We start from the raw sequence: 23562 nt of genomic DNA on the forward strand, positions 1-23562 counted from the left end.
CCCCACCACTCGCAACCCTCGGTTTGTTTCCTGAGATTAAGAGTTTGTCTCCCTCTCCGGTTTCATCTTGTTTCATTTTTCCCTCCCTTCCCCTATGCTCCTCTGTCTTGTTTCTCAAATTCTTCGTATCAGTGAGATCATATGATACTTGTCTTTCTCTGATTGACTTATTTCACTTAGCATAATACCCTCTAGTTCCATCCACGTTGTTTTCTTTTATCTGTCTTTATTTCATTTCTCCAATAGACAAACACATTTTTACATTGTCCACCCTCCCTATAGTTTCTTTGTACCTTTTTCCACAAGTGGTGATATATGTATTTTATCCCTACTAATTTAGCAGACCTGATATTTTTTGCTGTTTTCAGTATATGGAGGAATTCACTACCTTTAATGAATTGGAGCTCAGCTGATTCCAGTTGGACAGAAGGGATTCGTGTTTAAAGCCTTAAAGGGGATGTGCAAACATCTGTGTTTGATGAATAACTCCATGTGTATTGTAGTTCCTGCCACAGAAATTGTTCAGAAGTTCGAAGAGCTAGTGATAAATAATTAATGAGCACAGAAGCAATATTCTCACTTTATTGCCAGACTTAGAGGAAACACATAGTACAAGCTGTAAACCAGGCTTTCCTTTTCCTTTTGTCTTCTCTTTGACTAGTCATTTAGTTGATTGCAGTCTCTGCCATTCAGAAGGCCTCCAGGCCTATAACATATCTTCTTCATTTTATCTTCTCTTTAATTCATTTTGTCAAACGAATATCATGAATATTGAAAGCTTCTGTCCTTCAAATGCCACTGAGACATGACTTCTAGAGGCAAGAACTTAACTTGGATGTGGTGGGTATGAGCACATCTCCTTTTTATTTTTTACTTAATTTTCCCCCTGATTTTTAGAGTTTTTTTTTTATGGCATTAAAGAAATGGAAAATTGAAAAATTATACAGCAATTAATGGAATAATTCTGTGTCATTTCTATATAAATCTTAGAACAAAAATTATGAATATACAGTAACTTTAATTCTGGCAAAACAGTAGTCCCACAAGTTGGCTGTAATTTGGAATTCTTTTTTTTTTAAAGATTTTATTTATTTGAGAGAGACAGTGAGAGAGAGAGAGAGAGCACATGAGAGGGGAGAAGGGTTAGAGGGAGAAGCAGACTCCCTGCTGAGAAGGGAGCCCGATGCGGAACTCAGTCCTGGGACTCCGGGATCATGACCTGAGCCGAAGGCAGTCGCTTAACCAACTGAGCCACCCAGGTGCCCTCTAATTTGGAATTCTTATAAGAGTATAATATCTGAAATGTAATATGGGGCTTTATGGATACAGTGACACAAGCATTGATAAAAAGTTCATTTATTATAAAATAAACTCTGCCAAGGGACTCCATATATAACAAAATAAGTACATAGAACCAACAAAAAGAATTCCTTTATGACCTTTTATAAGATACTATACTATACTATACTATACTAAGATACTATTAAATTAAAATGAAATTTGATATTAATTATATTTTAAAGCTTGTACTGTTATAAAATCTGAACTCAACATGTCCCCCCAAAATGATAGCCATTGATAGAATTAAAAATGTGGATCGGGAAAGTAGAGCATATATATTTTTATGCCGGGCACAGTACGTTACAAATATCTCAGTTAACCTTCCTAATAACTTATATAATAGACATCATGTCTGTTTTATAAATAAAGACAATGAGGATAGAGGATTATATACTTTTTTTCTGGTTCACATGACCCATGAGTGCCATAAGCAAGACTAATATCTTGGACTGTTTTCCTCTAAAGTCCATATTCATTCCATTGTGCTACCTTGTAGAATATATGATTTCACCTTATGTGATATTAATACTTTACACTTGATGACACAAGGCTATTTCTTGGCATCAAATATTCTAAGACATATTACCATTCTCTGAGTCACAGGAATAAGATAAAAATGTTGTGCATACATTTAACACTAACATCTAGTTAGTGTTAAAGTTTGGAACATTATTTCCAACCATTTTCATAGTTCGTCTGGTAACTTTAATTCTCCCCTATTTTCTTACGGTTCTCTCTATGTCCATCTATCTACCTATCTACCTATCTCTCTCTATCTTTCTGTCTAATCTTCTATCATCTCTCTCTCCCATCCATTTATGTCCTTTCCTGTTTTCCTAACCTTTACCGAATTTATAATGACAGTAAGGACTGTATTACATTTATTCTTGTTCTTACTTCAATAACTAGCACAGTGGCATTAAAATTTGTTCAATAGAAAAGAATGTAATCCTTTAGCTATGACAGGATTACTTTGGAAGGCAGATTGATGCCCAAGATTGTTGTAAATCAGTGAAGCAACAAGGGAAATGAGGATTAAAAGGAATTTGCTGGTTCAGTTTTCAATTTAATGGTATTTTGCAGTTATAAACAGTGAAATACACACGAAGAAAAAGAGATACCTGGCAGAGGAGCAATCATGATTTTTGTGATTTATTTTTCAGATGCAAGTCATCCTTTAAACAATGGTTTCTGCTGATACTAATTTTCCTCAATAGAGAAGGATTGACTTAGTGATCTATGCTAGTAGCAAAGTATATTTTTTACCTCTTCAATCAGCTTCATTCCCTTTTATTTACTTTATTTTTCCTCATGAGTGAAAATGTATGGTGATGTGGAAGGAACAGGAACCAGGAGTTTGAAATCCGAATTCTAGTTCTGGCTATTCTAATTAGTAGATCTAAAATTTTGGGTACCTCCTTCAGCCTCAATCATCTAATGTGGGGATTATAATATATAATGTCTCTGTGAAAAAAATGAACTTATTGAAAATCAGTGATATGTCAGGGGCAGAGTAACATATGCTATGGGTTTTATGTCATTTACTAATCACAAAAAGTCAGTGATAAGTTTTATTTCCATTTCACATTTGATTAAGCTCTTTGATTAAGGGAAGTAGCAGAATTGATATTCATACCTAATTATGATTCCAAGGTCAATGTTCTTCTTTCACAAGTAATTAGTAAGTTGATTTTTGTTTTGTTACTTATGCTTATACAATTGTGTAAGAAGGACTACTTACATTTGAGGTAACAGCCTATACTACTGATTTTTATCAAGCTTACCAGCAACTATGAATCCCCCTTCGTGGTTTTCCATACTGTAGCCAAACTGTACAGCCAAACTGTAGCTTCTTATTTTTTGCTTGTCAGTTCATTTTTAGACCTGATGTCAGGACTCCATTTTTATCCCAATTTCTTCTTAAGCTTACTCCATCATTTAAACTTGATATGATCATTTTATCCTACCCAAATTGTTTGATGTTTCTTCAGAAATGATGTCTTCCAAATGATTAAGATTTTCGAAGAGGCATGGACATATAATCAGATATGTTTCACTATTCAGTAATCTTTTTTGATGCAGTATTCCACCAGTTATGAATTCTCCTAACTTTATTCCAAGTCTGAATTTCTCCACTGATGGCCACATAATATTTTGATAGACATTGGTACAATCCTTGACAAAATCCAGGTTATAATCAGGGATACCAAATTTATAGACATAGTTGGAATTCATAATTGACATATGGTTTTTGGACCTCAAAGATTAAAAAAGAAATCAGTGACTTTAGGAGGGACATGCATTCTCAACTTTCCATTGGTCTCTGTACTCCGTATTGATTTACTGTTACAGCTTCACCTTTTATGTTCCTGGTGTGGCCCCTAAAAGCATTTGAGTTTGAGATCCCTAGATGATTCCTCTCATCTATCAGCTTTTTATCTATATAAGTCTCAGCAATTTATGAACTGATCTAGGGTTTACCAGTTAACTCCACTTCAAGTACACACACACACACACACACACACACACACACACGCACACACACACACAGTGATATTAGAAAATTAATTCTTGAGTTTTCCCCCGGTTAAATATAAATATATCCCTGGTTAAATATCACTAGTCTTGGATCTAACTTTTCTACCTTCCTGAAAGACATGACTCTTCTTTTTAAATCTCTAATCTTCACATTCCACATAATTATGAAAATATTGCAGTAGGTGATAACTTTCCATGCATTTTTTTCAGTGTCCTGGGATTCAATTTCTCCAAACTAGAAAACTTAAATTTCATTTAGAACAGCTAGGAGCAGACCTAAAATTCTGCACTCAACGTGGGATTCAATTCCATCTGAATAGTGTTTCCTCAGACTGAAAATGGCAGTATGTCATTATTCCTGAGAAAGAAAAAGGTACAAAATATGAGATTGAAAAGTGGTACTTTGTCATTTAATTATTAGTTACTATTGACCAAAATGACCTTAATGTTCTCAGCCTGACTAAACTTTAGACAGTTTTCTTCTTGAATCTTGGCCCCTGACCTCCCTTTTCTTAGAGTTTTTACCTTAGAAAACTTGCAACTGTAAATTCTTCCTTTGTCCCTTTGAGATGTAAATCTTGTCCAAGCTTCTTGCCAGTTTTACAACCCAGGAATATCTTTCTCAAGGACCCGGGGAGCCATCCCTTTGAAATTTAATCATTAAGAAAGATAGTACCCCAATTTTCTAGTCTTAGTGCGGAGAATAAAATGCAGATGGCCAAATCACACTAACCAAACTCTCTGCTAACACTGGTTAGTACTTTTCCACTTGTTCACCCAACTCTTAAACACTCTCTGCCTTATATTTCAGAACTTAATTAAATCTCTCTCTCCTATTGCAACAGTCTTGCAAAAAGTCTTCCTTGTCTGGTACAATTTTCCTTTGGCAACATTAACTTAGCTACAACCCTTTAAAAATAAAGAAAAGTTAAAATATATTTTTAAAAAATTGTAGTAACATTTATTGTGCACTGTTTGCCAGACTGTGTTTACCTCTCCTATATCTTCACAATAATACAAAGGAAAAGTTCTAATATTAGCCCTGATTTGAAGATCAGCAAACTAGAGTCAAGAGTTTGCTTGCTTGCTTAAGACAAAGTAGCAAAAGGCAAAGCTAAGAGGCCAACCCAGGGAATTAACTCCAGAATTCATGTATTTCACCACTAGGTCCATCTGCCTAGTTTTAAGAAATATTTAACACTCTAGAAGTCTTCAATTCAGCCTTACTTTAAAAAATCTTTTAAAATATGCCTTTAAAAATCTGAGCTGAATGGAGATCTCAGTTCCTTCCTTAACTACTTCCATTCCAATGGTGTGACTCTCCTCTCAGTCTCAGCCCATGCCCAGCTTTACTCTCAACTTTCATAGTCCGTCTTTCTCAGGTTTGAGGTACATTTATTACATTTCCCCTTCCAGCTCTTACTAACTTGAAAATGACATAGTCCCTTTCTCCAAAGGTTAAACTGCATGTGTTCATTTTCCAAATAAAGTAATGAGGCATAAAAGGTAAATTGCAGTAGCAATAGCAACGAGATCAGATTGCTGTTAGGGGAAGTCTTTAGTAGTGATATTGATGACACTGTCTGTGGAATTTATTCTTTGTTGGAAATGACAAAGAGAATAGCCTCCTGGCAATCCACTAGACCATCTCACATACATAGTATGTAAGCTGATCATCACCTACCCTTGAGCATTCAAAGAACATTAGATTGTTATTTTTTGCTTTGTTACCTTGTTTAACTTTTATTTTTTTAGTAACAATGTTTTTTCCCCAAATATCTCCTAATATTAAGCATGACACAAGTTTACAAATTAATTTATTCATATTTTGATCTGAGTGCTATTCACTTAAAATGCTTTATATGATGTTTTGTTTATTAATAATTTGAGGAAATGCTGGATGTTTTTCTTTATTCTTCAAAATATAATTCTCAGTTGGAATAAGGATACTTTGTATTTCAGTTGGGTTTGTAACCTGCAGTTAAATATTTTGGTGACTTTTGGCAAATATTAGTCAGTTAAAAAAGCAGGTGTGTGTCTATGCTCATGTGCACGTGAGCGCATGCAAACCCACACATACACACACACTTCACTGTATACAGTCTAAGATCTGCCTGACAGCCTATCACTACCAGAGAGGTAAGCTGATCTCGCTAATATATGCAGTCCCATGTTCAATCCTTTGATGCCTTTCAAGAAACCTCAGTGCAAAATAATTGAGAAAGTAGAAAAAATGAAAAATTAAATGACTTTTGTTAGGAAAACTTTAACACAACTGTAAGTTAAAATCTAATTTGAAAGGGAAGTGTGAAGTCTCATTTGAAGACAGGAAACTTCCTTCTTTCTGAAAATGCAAGGTACATTTTCTACTGTGGAATTTAATAAGCTGATATGAATCAGTATCTTAGCATTCTGCCTAGAAGTGAAAAGCAAAATTATCTTTCTGGCCAAAATAGTGACACATAATTACTCATTCTCAAAAGAAATCATTAACACTACAGGATTTTCAAATGCACATTTGCCTAGACATGATATCTATCTTGGAGAGTATTATTTAATGAAGAATATTCTGTCATCCTTTGGAATATAACTGAATGTACAAGTAACCAGAAACCAAGCTCTGAGTAGAGGGTCAGTACATTTACTTATGACGATGTCATATATGATATGAGATATAGAAGGTCACTGAATAAAAAAGTACAATAACCCAGCCCAAATATTCCTCATTTAAAAAAATTTATTCAAGTTGCCAATTTCATGCTTTTTATGAATCTTTTCATTGACTTGGCTTATAATATAGGCAATGTCATGCCTTCTGTATACATACAAACATACACATACAAAAATAAAAGAAAAAGGAAAAAAGAGAGAAAGGAAAGAAAAAATTCTCATTGACCTACATGGAAAATATTTGAAGATGAAGATATGTGGATATAAACAAATCCAGGATATAAAGGTGATATTTTGAATTCTATACTAACCAAAGATATGGACTTTTCTACAATTAAAAGAGAGAAAATTCATCATTGTGTGACTATATTCATGCTTTGCAAATCTGCCTGCTCATTTTAGCCACCTCTGCATCGTTCCTAACTAGAGACGAGAGGTTTCAACAAGATGTTTCAGACCATAGACTGAGTGTATCCTTACTTGAAATACCATCTTATTCCGAAACTACTGATATTTTAATATTAATTAAGCAGAAATACACTATGATAAATCAGATATCCTGATTATTCAAGTTGCAGTGAACTGCAGTAACCTATCATTACATTATAACTTCTGTTCTGAGGACAGAGGTCACAAATATTTGATTAAATTTTAAAGCTTATCCCACATATATTTATTTGTAATTCACCATAAGAAATCTAGTTTTTGCCATGGATATCATAGTCCTCATTAATGTATAGATGCATGAAAAATGGATGGAGACTTACAAAAAGTCTCTTATAAGACAAATGTACCGTTTAAAAAAAAACTTAGAAGTTAAGTTACAGCATTTAGAAAATGAGTAAGATTAAGAAAGCAAGACATTGTGTTGAGCAACTGACTTATATCTGCTTTGAGAAGGATTTCGTATCTTGCTCCAAGTTTCTATGCTATTAATTTGTATTAATGTTAATATTAAATGTTTCATAAATATTCTTGTTTAGTTTTTGTGTGTGTATATATGTGGGCTTACTATTTTTTTCTTTTAACCTTTATGTTATTGCTTTACATTAATAGCATTTTCTGGTCAATTGGGAAAAGCCTAATATCCACAGGTTTTTGAGTAACCCAAGGGATTATCATTGTGCTTCACCTGTGGAAATCCCACAAATGCTCACTCCTGCATCATAAGAGACAATTTTGGCAGGAGTGATGGATGGGGTAGGAAGGTAGAAATAGAGTGAAAACTTGGAAACCATTGATACAGGACCATATACAGAGCTTATTTTAGAGCAGTAATTTGAAATCAAACTGTTGAAATGGGTTCAAAATTCATAACTCAAGTAATTATTATAGAGGACTTTGCAAGGGAGCCTTTTGGTTTTCTCTTCCTAAGGAGGTTTTTATTGCCTTTGGTCCACAGTTGACATTTCACATTATCTCTTGGTCCCAGGACTCCTGGATGGGGGCCAGTCCCCGGGGAGGACCTCCAGGTGGGGATCCTTGTGCAGTACTTGGCAGAGGAATGGGGACACATATGGGAAAGGGGGTGGCTTTGCCTCAGTCACTTAGAACTCTATTGTCCTATCTGGGCCTCAGCTTCTCCACTAGGCCCTTGCAGGGGGCGGTCTGAGAGTGCTGGCAAAATCCAGTTCCTTCCAAGACCTAAAATATTTCTGGACTGTGTCCTGGCCCTCTCGCAGGGGACCTACTTCCTTCCCAGCATCCCCTTCTAGGATCCACCTACCATTCTCCTGCAAAGAATTGTTTTTCTTTCATTAAAACTTCCTGAAGCTTCTGTGGGTACTGAAACCACAAACTGATCGGCAGAGAAAATGGAAGAGAGGGAGAAGCAACCGGAAACCATTTGGGGCCCATTCCCTCCCTGCCCAGGTTTCTTCCCCCAAACCCCCACAGCTCAGCCTTAATCCTGCTGGGAAATTTGCTGCCTGGATGTGCCCTGGCGGGTACCCCCACACCACATGCTTCTGCATGTGCCTTTATCCCTTCATCACAGACCCTCAAACGGTAGCACTCAGACAAGGAGAAAAACAAGACAAAAACAGAACCCAAAAAGCACACAGGGTGATGTGGGGAGACACCCGGCTCAGGTGCCTCAGTAGTGTGCCTCCTCATGGTGGTAGGGGGTGCACTCTGGGGCCTTCCCCCGGCCTGGGCAGTCACCTGCAGCCACTGAAGCCCCATCTGCCACTGGGCCTTGAGGGCGGTACTTGGGGTCATTTATCTGCCGTCCTGAGCCAAAGACCTGGCCACCGTGGTTGGTTCCCTGTGTGTAGCCCATCTGCAGGGACACGAGGAGTTGTCACACTTTTCAGTCCCCAGCTTGGTATCATAGATGTGCCGTCATGCCTAGAGTGCCTGGCACTCTTGTTTGTGACCATCTGGAAGCCTATGGTTGGGTGGTCCGTGGGTGGCAGAACATGGTTCTTGGGGTCGTATAGACGCCTTCGTCATGCGTGACTGGCTGGCACGTGTGTTGGTGCCCATCTGGAGCCCAGTGACGCACTGGCCAGCCTGCATGGTGGCATCATCAAAGTTGTGTTCTTGCTTCTGTATTTGACATCGATGTTCATGCCATGCTGCAGCCCCTTTGTCTTGGTCTTCACGGTCAGGGCAAGAAAAGACACCTGCACCTGTATTATGTTCCCACTCTCAAACAGGTCCATGGAGTTCATGCTGTAGTTGACCATGGCCTTGATGAAGGTGGACAGGTTTTCCAGCTGATGCCAGTTCTGCATGGAATGGTTGATCTTGGGGACTGAGCCCAGCTGCAGCTTATTCATGAGTGTGTACAAAATAATTCTTTCAGACCCTTCTGGAAGTCGGGCCTGATACTGAGGCCTGTGAGTCCCTCTATCCAGCTGCGGAGCTTCACCTCCTTCTGAGGATCATATTTGGACAGGAGCCGGTTCTTGACCTCCACCAAGAGCCCATTATGAGGTCCCCTTGTTAACTGCTGGAGTTCATGGCTGGCAGGCTGTAAGGGGGACTTTTTTTAAAAATCTGATTCTTAGTCAAATTGGGTTAATATGATAATGGTTTTGACTAACAGAAAATAACTTAAGCAAAGGCCCCATATATACCTAAAAGTAGAACATGCTCAGGAGAACTTATTTACAAGTATTTTATCTTCTACTTAATCATTCATTAAGTTTTATTCATTGTTTAAAATATGCTGACACTCTACTAAGCATGCTAACTGCACTCATTAATTTAATTTTTACACCAACCCTATGAGGTCTGGATTGGTGTTAAACCCATTTCAAGATGGACAACTGGAGCACAGAAAAATAATTTTCCAAAGCAAACAGTTAGAAAGTGATGGACCCAAAATACAAACCCATTCACTTTTACTCCAGAACACATTCTTAACCGATCTGCTAAATGGTAGCAGATTTCAAATTAAATTCCTACTTGAAAATTTGAAAAAAACATTTTCTTCTTTCACTGATCACAACCTACTTAGAATATTAAACCATGTACTAAAATGAGCATAGTAAGAGTATTTTATAAAATGATTCCTGTCTAAAGATACCTATGCAATCATTGAAAAGTAAAAACATTTTTTAGATTAAAAAATTGGTAGGATTTTAATAGACAGGTATTGATAAAGAAAATACTTCAGAAAAGACAAAGTCAAGAGCGCAGGAGAAGAAAATTCATACTATACTTGGGGAATAATAAGATGTTCTATTTTTCTGAAGAGTATAGTACACAAAGTATTCATAAGAGACAGAGCTCTTAAAGGGGTTTGGGTCCAAATCATGAAGACCTTGAAAGCAAGTTTAAGAAAATGGGACTTGGATCTTTTGAGAAGAGGAGATATTTATGCTTTTGATTAAGACAGAGATTTAATCCTAGATTAAATGTGTGATATGTGAATATTATTTGGTAGCATCTTATCGTATAAATTGTCATGTGAAAGATTCAGTTCAGAAAATAGCATAGTTAAAACCAAATTCTTTATTGTGAAATAAAAATATATAAATAATAATGGAGATTAAAAGTCAGGGTTCTGAAAGTAAAAATTTGGTTGTATAGAACTGTCCATTTCTAAACATTCAAGTTATTAAAAAGAAACAAATCTTAGGATCTTTGATTAAATTGGGGATGGGTATTATTGACCAGATCCTCAGAAAATTTACTAATTTTTATGAATGTCTTATATTTCTAGGATCTTTTCATATTCATGGAAAGCACATTAAGAGTAATATCCCTCTGAATCTACATTGATTTAATCAATAAGAAAGAACTTTTTAAATATGATTAAGTTATTGACTAATTTCAAATATAATTTTTCATCACCAAGAGATACCTTAGGTCATTATTAATAACCTTATTCATAATTAATATCTAAATTTAAGCAACTTGGTGAAATAGTCCAGAGCAAATGCTCCATTATATTGTATACATTTTATTTTTAATAATAAAATTAAAATTATTTTGAATATACTTTTTGTGAAACATGTAGAGATTCACGGCTTCTTTTAATTGTTCTCATTCTTGAAATCATTTATTTCTTAGGAGACAGAATTTTGTGGGTTTTATAATTTCCTCCAGTACTTAGTATAAGGGCACTGGAGATAGTAATTGCAAACTCTGTGTATAATAACATTTCTAAATTCTGCAAGAGGTAGCGAGGAGAGTTCTTACTGTCCCGTCACCACCTTCCAAAATTTGAAGTCCACAAAAACTGGGTTTCCCAAATACATGACTAAGGGCTCTTCTTAGAAGATAGGGTTGAACAAAGGCTGTCTTGAAAAGTTGTGTCTTGAGTGCCAACATAGGAATTTGCACTATTGGATGTAGGTTTTTGTGTCTGTAATTCAATCTCTCCTCTGCACTCCCCAAACGCTCCATGCTATTCATTTTCACACTAGACCAGGTCTTCCTGTCCACTTGTCTCTAAAGACAAAGACTTGTCTCTAAAGCAATTGTGAACACCTTGAGGGAGTTTCTTCTAATTTCAGTATTTCAGAGGCGAAAAATTGTACCTGGAACTCAATAAATGTATACTGAGTGGATGAGGTGATTGCCTGTTTGAAAAATGAGTACGGATGGGGAAAGTAGGGTGAGAAAGCTAGAAGTAATGCATTTTTTAACACGCCTTGGTTTCACCAGGATTCACAGAAAAGCCAGAGACAACTTGATCAGTTAGTGAAGAATTTTATTACTGAAACAATATTTCTTTTGTCTTATGCCACTGCGTCATTGAATTTGTCTACAAAATCTGTGTTGCAGCTGTGTTGCCTCTGGCTAGAGTCAAATGGTAAAGGGAGGCCATAAGTAACTCCCCTGCGTGCCTTCTCAGTTGCTACTTAAGCCCTCATTTTTTTTTTTTTTAAGATTTTATTTATTTATTTGACAGAGACAGACACAGTGAGAGAGGGAACACAAGCAGGGGGAGTGGGAGAGGGAGAAGCAGGCTCCCCACGGAGCAGGGAGCCCGATGCGGGGCTCGATCCCAGGACCCTGGGATCATGACCTGAGCCAAAGGCAGTTGCTTAACGACTGAGCCACCCAGGCGCCCCGAGCCCTCACTCTTGACTGAGAACCCCCACAATTTGCCAGGCCCTTTGTGCACTCAAAGTCCTCAGGGTTCTTTCTCTAACACTATTTCAATTTCCCAAGGCTATAAATATTATAGGTCTGAGACAGTGCTAGGGGATTCTGTGGAATTTGTTAACATAGGAGTCTATTTCCGGTTAAGTTTCTGGGAAAATTTGGACACCACCTGCCCAAGTGAAGTACTCGAGTAAAGGAAGACATGATATCACATAAATGAGATTATTAATTCTGGGAGTAAATGAGGCAAAAATAAAATAATATTTGATCTAGGGATATACAGGGATGCGATAATACACCTTTGACCTTCCACCTCACCCCATAAGGTCCCTAAAGCTAAGTATAGGGTATAATAAGGTTCTAGTCTCAAATTCTAGTGCAGAGCCCTGGTCAGCGAAGATTGACTAAGGAGAAATGCCTTTCGCCTTTGCTAGAGGAAGGAGGACCTGCAAACCAGAGAGCTTTCCTTAAACAGACTTAGCTTCATTTTAGATGGTAGGCATTTCCAGGATTGTAACAAGAGATCTTGTGTCTAATAGGAAGGAATCACAAAGGGGAAATTTATGGCTGGAATTTCCCCTTACCCCCGACTGAATTCCTGTACTTCTTTGACTACTTTAGGAAGGAAAATTTAAGAGGAGGGTTATAACAGATATTTGTTCAGGCTTACCTGGGTACAGTGAAAGTTCTGCCCAATTTCTCTTCCTGAGTATGAAGTTGAAGAGCCTTGAATGTACTTCACCAAGAACTCTAAGATAATATTATGTGGACTGTAGAACAATTATAGTTAGGTTAAAAAGGGACACAGTCTTGGAGATAAAGCCTCTTTAGAATAAGAAATTTATAGAAGCCTAACAATATATGGCTAGTCTGTTACAACAAGTCAGAAGGGGAATGCGCATTATGGCTAAGTGGAAGTTTCACAATAAAAGGAAAATAAAAATACTCAAAAAAAAAAGTTTATCTTATGAGACAATGAAACACAACCTATGGAAATTTTGTTCATTTTGATGGTTGAAGAATTACAAAAATGTATAATATACGCCTGCTGTGAAAAGAAAAATTGAGGGTTAAATTAGATAAAAGATGATGTATGTAAATTTGTTTTATAAGTGTAAATTTATAATAGTTCCTAGTTAGTTCCATTGTTCTATATGTTCATCTTTATACCAGTGTCATACCCTTTTGATTATTATAGCTTTATAGCAAACCTGGAAATCAGTAAGTTAACTCCTTCCCTTTTTTCTTCTTTTTCTGAATTGTTTCTAAGAAGTCTAGGAACAAATATTTGTAAAACAAATACTGAATAAGGGACTTGTATTTGAAATATGTGTAATTTAAAAACCTCTTACAATTCAATAGTAAAAAGACAACAATTTGACAAATAAGCGAAAAAACTGGGCAGGTTCTTCACAAAAAATAATTAGGTCAATAAATAATATAAAGATGCTCAACATTATTACTTAATATGAAGTGCAGATTAAAATGGCAGTTAATAAGTTACCACTGCAAATCCATTAAAATGGCTTAAAAAAAAAAACAACGGAAAATACCAAATGTTAGGAAAGATACTAGGATGCTAACCATCACTATTGGGGATGCAAAATGGTAAGCTATTTTGGAAGAGTTTCAGAGTTACCTATAAAGTTAAACATATAATGGAGACCCAGGAATTCTACATGTAGATATGTATTTACCTCAGAGAAATGAAAACAAATGTCCATAAAAAGACCTGTACTCAGTGAGTGGTTCAAGCAGTTGTATTCATAATAGACCCAAACTGGAAACAACTCAGATGTCTTTCAACTGAAAAAAGGGTTGACACACTGTGGAGAATTCATACAATAGAATAATACTCAGCAAAAAAAAAAAAAAAAGAAATGGGCTGCTAACACATCTTATAACATGGATGAATTGCAAAGGCATTATGTGAACAGTAACATAGTCAGATGAAAAGGACTAGACACTGTATCGTTCCCTTCGTGTAACATTTTGAAAAGGCAATATTGTAAATCAGAAAATGAATCATTTCTGGGGTTAGTGGAATATGCGACTCTTGATCTTGGGGTCGTAGGTTTGAGACCCACGTTGGGTATACAGATTACTTAAAAATAAAATCTTAGGGCGCCTGGGTGGCTCAGTCGTTAAGCGTCTGCCTTCAGCTCAGGTCCTGATTAGGATCGAGCCCCACATCGGGCTCTCTGCTCCGCGGGAAGCCTGCTTTTCCTTCTCCCACTCTCCCTGCTTCTCTTCCCTCTCTTGCTGTGTCTTTCTCTGTCAAATAAATAAATAAAAAATCTTAAAAAAAATAAAATAAAATCTTAAAAAAAATGAATCATTTTTGCCAGGGCCCGGGTATGGGCAGATAAGGGACATGAGGGAACTTTTTTGGGCGATGAAGATAAATGTATTATATTTTGCTTGTGTTGGTAGTTACACTACTACACACATTTGTCAAAACTCATCAACTGTACCCTTAAAAAAGAATGATGATTTTGAATGTAAATTATACCTCAATAAATATATTAAAATATATATTAATCACTCTTTAAAAATTTATTCTACATTGTGTCTTCCCTTAGTAAAACTATGCAACTGTATCTCTCCCTGTCCCCCTCTACCCATATTTTTTTCTTCCAGCTTTCTTCCTTCCCATCTTCCAGATTTGCCTCCCCAGACCACTCAACACACACAAATATGTGAACTGTGAACATGATTTTGATTTTTTCTGAACATGAATCTTTTAAAAGCAAGTCTTGAAAATCAGTGTCTCCTTGTGATAATTAATGCCCTATTGGGTAATTTTCCAGGTTCTCAAGTATCAGGTAGATATGATGAAATGTAACTGGAATTTTCCTAGTTAACCAAGGGTTTCTGTTGGTTCTCCTAAAGACACTGACCACCGTGACTAACCATTTTCCTTGAGCTTAATCTGCTTAATATGGAGGGGAAATTGTGATAGAAAAGTAAGAAAATAATTTTGTTTAAAGATAGCAGGTAATCTTAGCTGATTTTAGAAACAATATCTTAGCATGATAGGCTAAGCATGATAGGCATTTTTCTTGCAGAAAAAATGCATGTATTCATTTTTTTCATTTGCATATACATTTATGAGGTTCGTGGACATTGTGAAGACTACAGAAAATGGGAGCAACAAAGACCCTTGAATGTTCCTGAACATGTCTTTCTTTAGTGCCTCCCTAAATAGAATCAAATACATTGATAAATAGTGATGCTTACCACAAGGACAGTGACAACTTCTTTTCTTAATTGAGGTCACATTTCAAAATGTAGTTTAATTTTTAGTTTCTATTTCCAAAGTAACAACAGAGAGCAGAAATGAGAACATGATGCAATTTGAAAAACATGACATTAGGAAATGAATGAAAACTCAGATGGCACTTTCAAAGTTGTTGCGTTGCCTTATTTGATTCTCTACAGATGTCATTTGTTCTCAGCAAAATGTACTGCCACCTGGCAAATAATCGATGTGCAACCGTGTGAGTTTGCACTGCCAGAGATGTTTTTTTTTTCCTGAGTCCTCACTGATTTTGTAGAGCAACAAAATGGTATGACCAAGGGCCTGTATCTTTCCTGTAACTAGCATTTTATTTGCCTCAAAAATGTTTTTTTATAAAAACTGATATGAATAAATATTAGCAATAATTAAAAGGGAAATACATTTGATCTTAAAAATAGCAGAATTTATGCACTTTCATATATGGAACACACCCTCAACTTCCAAATACTCATGACAATGGTGAACAGATAGTTTTTGAACCCCACATATTGACAAGATACAAATGGCTTGACATCTAAATAAGCCAATTTCTTTCCCCATCAATTTTTTTTAATCAACATGGCCAAAAATAGCAACCAATTAGAGCAACTAGTCAACAAAAGTAAATAAGTACTGGATATATTGTTACCTCTGATGCATTCTCCTGTGCAGTTTTTCCTCACTTAAGTTGTAAGTAAAAAGTAGCCAGAGAGATGGGGCATTGAAATTTCTATAAGAAATCAACCCCAGTTGAACAAAACAATAGTTATCTCAGCTAGATTTTTGCTTAGGATTTCCTTTTTTTTTTTAAAGATTTTATTTATTTATTTGAGAGAGAGAGAATGAGAGATAGAGAGCACAAGACGGAAGAGGGTCAGAGGGAGAAGCAGATTCCCCGCTGAGCAGGGAGCCCGATGCGGGACTCGATCCCGGGACTCCAGGATCATGACCTGAGCCGAAGGCAGTCGCCCAACCAATCCTTTTATCTTTGTTGAATAGCTTTACCCAATTACTGATTTTGTGGTGGAAAACTGGAATGACACAACATAGCTCTTACTAAACCTAAGAGGGCTTTCTGGCTTATTATATTCCTTAGGGTGACTCTTTAGGCATTTTCTACAGTTCTGCAAATCCTCATTCTTTTCTTTGTAGATTCCGTACCTCTTGCTTTATAGACCAAAGAAATCACCACTATGTGCTATACGACTTGTGGTAAATTCCTTAACTTAAAGTTAAAACTTTAGTTTCCTCATCCCTAAGCTGGGGAGAGTTTATATTATATATCACATATGTTTCTTGTGGGGTTTAATGAACCAATAGATGTAAAGTGTCTAGACAGTGTCTGCGATATGATACGGGACAATATGTTAGTTTTTGTGCCACTCATAGTTTTCCAACTTCACTCACACATTTGTTGGCTTTCTCAAAATTTCTCTTAAATTTTCATCCATATTCTCTATTTTGCTGTCTTGGAAAAAGAAGACCCTCTTCCTTTCTAATGTAATATTAAGCTTAATTTAAAAACGTTTTTAAAAGTCTGATGATTTGATGACCCAGAGCAAACCATCCATTCGTGCTTATTTTCCAAGTATATTTTAAACTTCTTGACCTAGCATCCACCATTTTAATCTATCTGCCTCAAATTTATACTTATCAATTTTCACAAAATAGGCTCTTTTTACTTTCCCACTTCAGTGTCATTGCTTTTTCATTTCTCTGCAATGCTCTTCTCCTGTTTGTCAATCACTATATTCCCTTATTCAGCATTCAAGCAGCATTCATGGAGTATTATGTGCCAGACACTTTATGTGGCTGAGATAATGACTCATCATTTAATAACAACATATTCCCCCACTTTTCCCTACCAACTGGTATTCAAGTGAATCCATGTGACTTGTCCTAACCAGTAGGTTTTTAGCAAAACATAGAAGAGGGGGTTTAAATTTCCATGCATGCTTGATCACACTATGGGAAGCTCAGAGGTCTTGTATTCCAAATGCAGCTACAAGGTGTTGGAATTTCCATTAGCCTGGGACCTTGAATAATGGTAGGGATCACAGTTCCCACCAATTCACACTGGACATGTATGATGAGCAAGAAATTTGTAATATACAAATTTGTAATTTGTATATTACTTTGTAATATACAAATACTGATACCTTGAGATTGATGTGTTACCACAGCAGATTCCATACTGTCCTATTTTAGGTGCTGGTCATAAAGAAATGAAAGACAAAGTTGTTACCCTCAAGGACCCAAAGGGTAGAACTGTGCTGTCCAAAAGGGAGCCACCAAACACATTTTAAATTTAAATTAGTTAGTATTAAATAAAATTTAAAGTTCAGTTCCTCTATTACACTAGACATATTTCAAGTGTTTAGTAGCTCTATGTGGCTAGTGGCTCTCATATTGGACATCATATGAATATTTCCATCTTCAGAGAGTACTATTGGACAGCACTGGTCCAGAAGAATGGATAGAGAAGAATATAAACTATTCCAATACAATTTTATAAATGATAAGTGGAACACTAGGTAGAGAACAATATGAGAAAAAGTGTTGGAAAATAGTCTCAAAATATGTTATTTTTAGGGTAATTGAGAAAAATGGAAGTAAATGACACATCACTCTTTAATTTTTTAATTGTGCCTTATTCTTTAATTTTTTTAACATTTAAAATCATATTGTAGTTTTAGGAATTTATTTAATACATATATGAGAACATGTACGCAATGATGTCTACAGTTGAGTGCAGCAATGGTGTTTTAATACCAGATGTCTGAAAGCGCTAGAGTCAACGGCCTGCTCCCCTGTTTAGACCTGGAAATATGAATTATGACCCACCCATGGAATAGGATCTTAGATGGTTTTTAACATAAAATGAATTGGAGTGTCTTCCTGGTTGGGCTCCAAGCAGCGAGGAATGAAAACAATCACCACCATCGCAGAGTGTGTATAAAGAACTGTGGACACTAAGAATGAAGCAGAATCTGAGCCAGTTGGGAAGCTCTGGATGTTTTGGAGTTTGAATTTCTCTAGAAAAGAAACTCCAAGGAGGACTGATTGGCTCTTCAGTTTCTAAAACTATGGCCTATTTTCAGGGATGAAGTACAGGGATGTCGCCATAAACATCTCTTGGCAGGAGAAGGAATGTCTTGACACTGCTCAGAGGGACAATATGCGTGAAGCTATTTGCAGACGGCCAAGTAAGTGCTAGCAGGTGAACCAGCTCTATGTCTGGACACAAGAGAATATTAAATACATATTTGTGTGAAGGAACTAAAATATAATATGAGGCAAAAGGTAAAAGAGGTCACATCAAAAGGAACATAATGGGTCAGAGAGAAGAAGATTTTTTAGGATATTTTAATCTTCAGGAAAATTTACCCAGAAGGGGCAAACAGAGTCAACAGAGTAAGTAAATTAAGATCATTTCTTGACAGATGAAGTAGGAATAATAAAAAGACTGCATGGGTTAGCTCCAGCAAAAGTTTGTAGTAGGCATAGTAATAAATTTCATCTTCTCTTTATTTGACAAAGAGAGAGCACACACAAGCAGGGGGAGTGGCAGGCAGAGCGAGAGGAAGAAACAGGCTCCCCACTGAGCAAAGAGCCTGATGCAGGACTCGATCCCAGGACCCTGACTGAGATCATGACCTGAGCTGAAGGCAGACGCCTAACAATTGAGCCACCCAATCTTCTCTTGAATTTTACCTATATGTGAATAACACTGGCTTACAAAGGCAGTGATGCCTCAGGACATTTAAATAACCTTCATTTTCTATGTTATGGAAAGGAATCCTAAAGAGAAGCAAGCACTCACTTCACCCTGCATGTATTTATTAAGTTGTCAATTTAGCTACTCGTTTTAGTGAATTGAGTTTAATTTATGAAGTTGAGGGAATGATTTTCCTAATATTCAGCCTCAGTCAACTTTTTGAATATTCACTGTGTACTGAAGTACTCTGAAACAGGAATGTTCAGTGAACAAAAATTGCAACCCTCTTGTGGGTAAGGACTTTAAGGCTTCTGTGATTTGCTATTAGTGGTTTTTCTTCTCTCTCTCTATTTTTTCCTCAGACATCTCTGATTTCAGGGTTTAGGCAATACAATAAATTATTTCATATACTCTCTCCTGGACATCTTCCAAGCAAAATGCCTTCATTCTGCTATTTTGCACAGTCTATGTAGCATCTCATGATTTTATTGGATATATCAATTGTGCAGAGCATTTGATTGTATATGGGCAAACACGACCATGCAATTTCTCCAGTTTATCTTCTGTGTAATGTATCCTTTAAGCAATCTCATAAATAAACCCAGCCATTTCCTCAGTTTGTCCTCCCTTTGCAGGAGCATGCTGAGAGCAAAATGTCCAAAATTCTTTTTCACAATAATTTTACCCACCCTCAGGACTACATGGGCAATTACTTCTCCTTTGAATTAGTTTTGCACTGTGTTCTGTGCTGGTTAACATTTACAAATGCCTTCATTTACTTAGTCTTTAAGCCCAGGAATTAAATCCGAGCTCCTGAAAACGTTCTGCCAGCCCGGCATATGTGTCTTACCTTGAATCTCCCTGGTTTTAATTTCAGGACTCCATTATATGGCACTTAATATATTCACCCAGGAAAATCTTGGCTACTTAATACATATAGGAAACACATCATTCTGATCCACTAACTGGGTTTTCTGACAAGCTGAAGATATGCATCTATGAGCAGCAAACTCTTAAAATTAATTTTGAATGGAAATCATTTAAAATGTATTATGCCTTTTCTTATGCCTGGTTATAAGATACTAAAATTGGAAATAGATGGGACATAAGAACATCATTACTAATACCATTAACTGGAGGGTTCTAACACAATTTGTTTTTCTTCAAAATTGGCAAAATCTGGGCAAAATCACTTTGAGAGTCACTAAAGATTCTGGGGCTTCCTGTAGACCTATTGAATCACCTTCTCAGAAGCCACTTGAGTGTGTGTGTTTCGGGGAAGGAGGGTGGGTGGGCTTTGAGCGGGGCTGCTGGGAGGTCTGCCCCAGTGGAAAATGGGGACTACTGATCTGATTCTGCAGTCTGGAGGCGGCCTCTTCCAGCATTGCTGTTTTCTTCCCTGCTCTGAGGTGGGCAGCTATCACTGCTCACTGTTGCCAGCATACCAGCTAGGAACAGCCATTCCCCTGCTGGCTAATGTAGCCATGTTCGAAAAAATGATAAATACTGCAGAAACGATACATTTCGTTGCAAAGTCAGAATAAATATTCTGTCCCTGGAAGCCCAAGGGGGCTCTCCTGTGCACGTGCAACCGATTTATGCAATGGGCTGGTATAGACACAGCCTTATTTTGTCTTCTCGTTGCCTTAATCACAGCCTCTTAAAGTCCCCTTTCTGCCCTTGGGTGGCGTTTCGGGGATATACTCTAATTTAGGGGTCACTTTCAGATATTAAAATATCTGACCCAATGTAAATCGATATTTTAATTTTGCATTCAATGTAAAGCTTTCCCTTCTCACCGTTTGAGGTTTGACCATATGCTATAGGCCCAGCAGAGAGGAAGGGGTGGGTGTGGGGGGAGGGAATTTGGTCTTTTAGTTTGCTCTGTTCCAAATGCCTCTTCTCTCATCCCTATCCAACAATTTCCTATTGTTTCTCTCTCTCTGTGGGTTTGGCAGGTGGCCATATTTGACATATTTCCTACACCTTATTAGCAGCTTCTTTGACCTCCAACACCATTTCTTTTTGTGGGGGATTTATTTCCTATAAGATCTCACATCACCCCCATGCCCTGGCTTAATAGATAAGGGGAACTTCCCTTGCCCTGGGAAGCATTCTTGGGTGCCCTCCAGAGTTTCCTTCGGGGCCACTGGAAAACTTACAAACCCTTGTTCCACAACACAGGGGAAGTTCAGGTCTGCTAACACTTCTGCCCTTCCACTTGCCCTGTCTTCCATTATAGGTTCATTCAGCCAGGTTTTGAGTTGAGACATTTTCTAGAGAAGGTCAGATACCTGTTTTATTCTTCCCCTCCAAACACATACTTAGAAGTATTTTCTCAACATGTTCATCTTTCCCTACAAGTTTCTGCAGCTCAGCTGTGTCTCTTTTATGGCTGACAACTCCAAACTCTATGAGTCGTCTTAGAGGGGGCCCTCACTTTTTCGAAATGTGGAGGAGGAGCCTGCCTCCCTGGGAAAGGGAGGGGAGGAAATGCCATAGCAGTTTCTATCTCTAATAAATCTCTAGCCTTCTTTTACCCCACCCGGAGACTTTGCACAGGTACTGATAATGACCAGCTTGGCCATCTCTTATCTTAGTAAGTTGTCTGGAACAGGGGAGCCCTCTTTAGAGTGCTGCGCTGTGCTTTTCACCCTTTGTCCTCAACTTTGCAGCCTCAGTCAATCCCTCTCGATCTAGACAATAGGAATAGTCCCATAGAATACCTGGTTGCAAGTCTGTTGTGTGAATTGAGGAGCAATTGCTTTGTAATATCTGTTTTAGCTGCCCAGAAACGTTTTTCATCGTGTTTTATTCTTTATCCTAGTGTATTTTAGGTTTACAACCTGCAACAGTGGTATGTACCCAGTTTTTGATGACTGTAGTGGTGTAGGCTGCCCCGTATGATTTTTTAAATATTTTAGATTTTAAAAGCTAATTATAAGTGACTCACTGAATTCTCAAAACTTCTTGTATTTTAATCAAATAAATAAGTCCTTAGCACTGTTTAAAGAAGGCATTCAATATGTATTTATTTATTAATATCGTATGAGTTTTTCCTATATAAATTTTTCTTCATCCCACATGGCAATTTTTCAAGAGCTGTGCTTTGGTACTACCTATGTTAAAGAGGAAAGAGATTGAAATCTGGGTAATAAATTCAAATGCTACTTGACCACCCACTAGATATGAGATTTTGGGAAAGTGTATTTCAGCTTCAGTTTCCATTTTTAAAAGACAATACCTATTTACCCTGTTTGTAAGGATTAAATATTGCAGTGAATACAAATTTTCTGGAACTTAGTAGGAGACTCATATATATTAGTACCCTTCACTTACCCTTCAATTACTCCTCCCTTATTTAAGATATTCCACTCTGAGTATTTTCTTTGAATTTGTGGTGGTAATTTCTTACTTTCAGAATAACTGATCTTTCAGAACATGTATCACAAAACCTACAAATCAATTACATTAGCCACCCTTCACTCATTTGTATTATATTATACTGAGAGTCCTTAGAGAACTATAAAAAAATATATGCACTTGCCAGAAGCAGTATTGTTGCTTTTTCTAATTCCTTCTGAATTCTATGATGTAATTAATCTGAGCTCGGTGCTCTGTCAACTTCAATAATCCTGACAACCTTATTACACTCTCCAGCGGAGAGATAAGTATTAAGTGAGCACCTGAGGGAATTAGATTCTACTGTCATCATTACCAGCCAATGTTTTTAGAAACCATTTCGTCCCTTTGTGTTTATGAGAAATTGTATATTAAACTGAGAATGAACAGAACTGTTGTTGTGTTTGCCAACTCATTCTTATAACTGGGGGCAGGGTGGAGGAGGAGAGCTAGTGAGGATTCTAATAAGGAAGAAGAAAATTAAACTGCATCTGTGTAGGTAAAACCAGGAGTCTACTTTCATTATTAAAGCTGTTTGTCATTGCAACAACTGGTTGTTGCCTCATGGAAGTATTGTACGCGCCTGCAGTTTTAGCAAACAACATCTCCTCAATTTTGCTGTGCTGCTTTTGACTTGATTGCGGGATGGTAATGTGATTGGCTACCTGAATAATAATAAATTTTGGCTTGCAGATTTGAACAGCGAAGTAAAAGGATGAGGAAGATAATGGTGATGGCTTACGCCCATGTTAAATTTATGCAAAAATATGGTTAGCCAAATGATGAACAGATGCAGCTGAGTATTTCCATCATTTTTGTTAAATATCCTGCAAATGATTCTGGCTGGTTATACAGGAAAATTGCATCAAAATGAAGTGTGTACATGAGTAAAATATTAAGGACTGATCTCCATTTAATGGGCTATAGATAATGCAGCTCTTTTTAGCCTCCAGCTGTGGAAACAACTTACTTTTTCTGGGAGAAAAAAAAAATCAGATTTCCTGTTTTGTTTTATTTCAATCTCATTTTCTATTTACTTATTTTTTCT

General features: G+C 36.9%; 1 pseudogene; it reads right to left on the reverse strand.

Moving 5' to 3' along the window:
- Positions 1–6607: 6607 nt before the first annotated feature.
- The window catches only part of LOC112832531 (calponin-2-like), a 37298-nt pseudogene continuing 20343 nt past the window's right edge, over positions 6608–23562 (reverse strand).

This window comes from Callorhinus ursinus, unplaced genomic scaffold (genome assembly GCF_003265705.2).
Source record: "Callorhinus ursinus isolate GAN/ISIS: 27379988/994484 unplaced genomic scaffold, GSC_fseal_2.0 scaffold14, whole genome shotgun sequence".
In the NCBI taxonomy this organism is placed as follows: domain Eukaryota; kingdom Metazoa; phylum Chordata; class Mammalia; order Carnivora; family Otariidae; genus Callorhinus; species Callorhinus ursinus.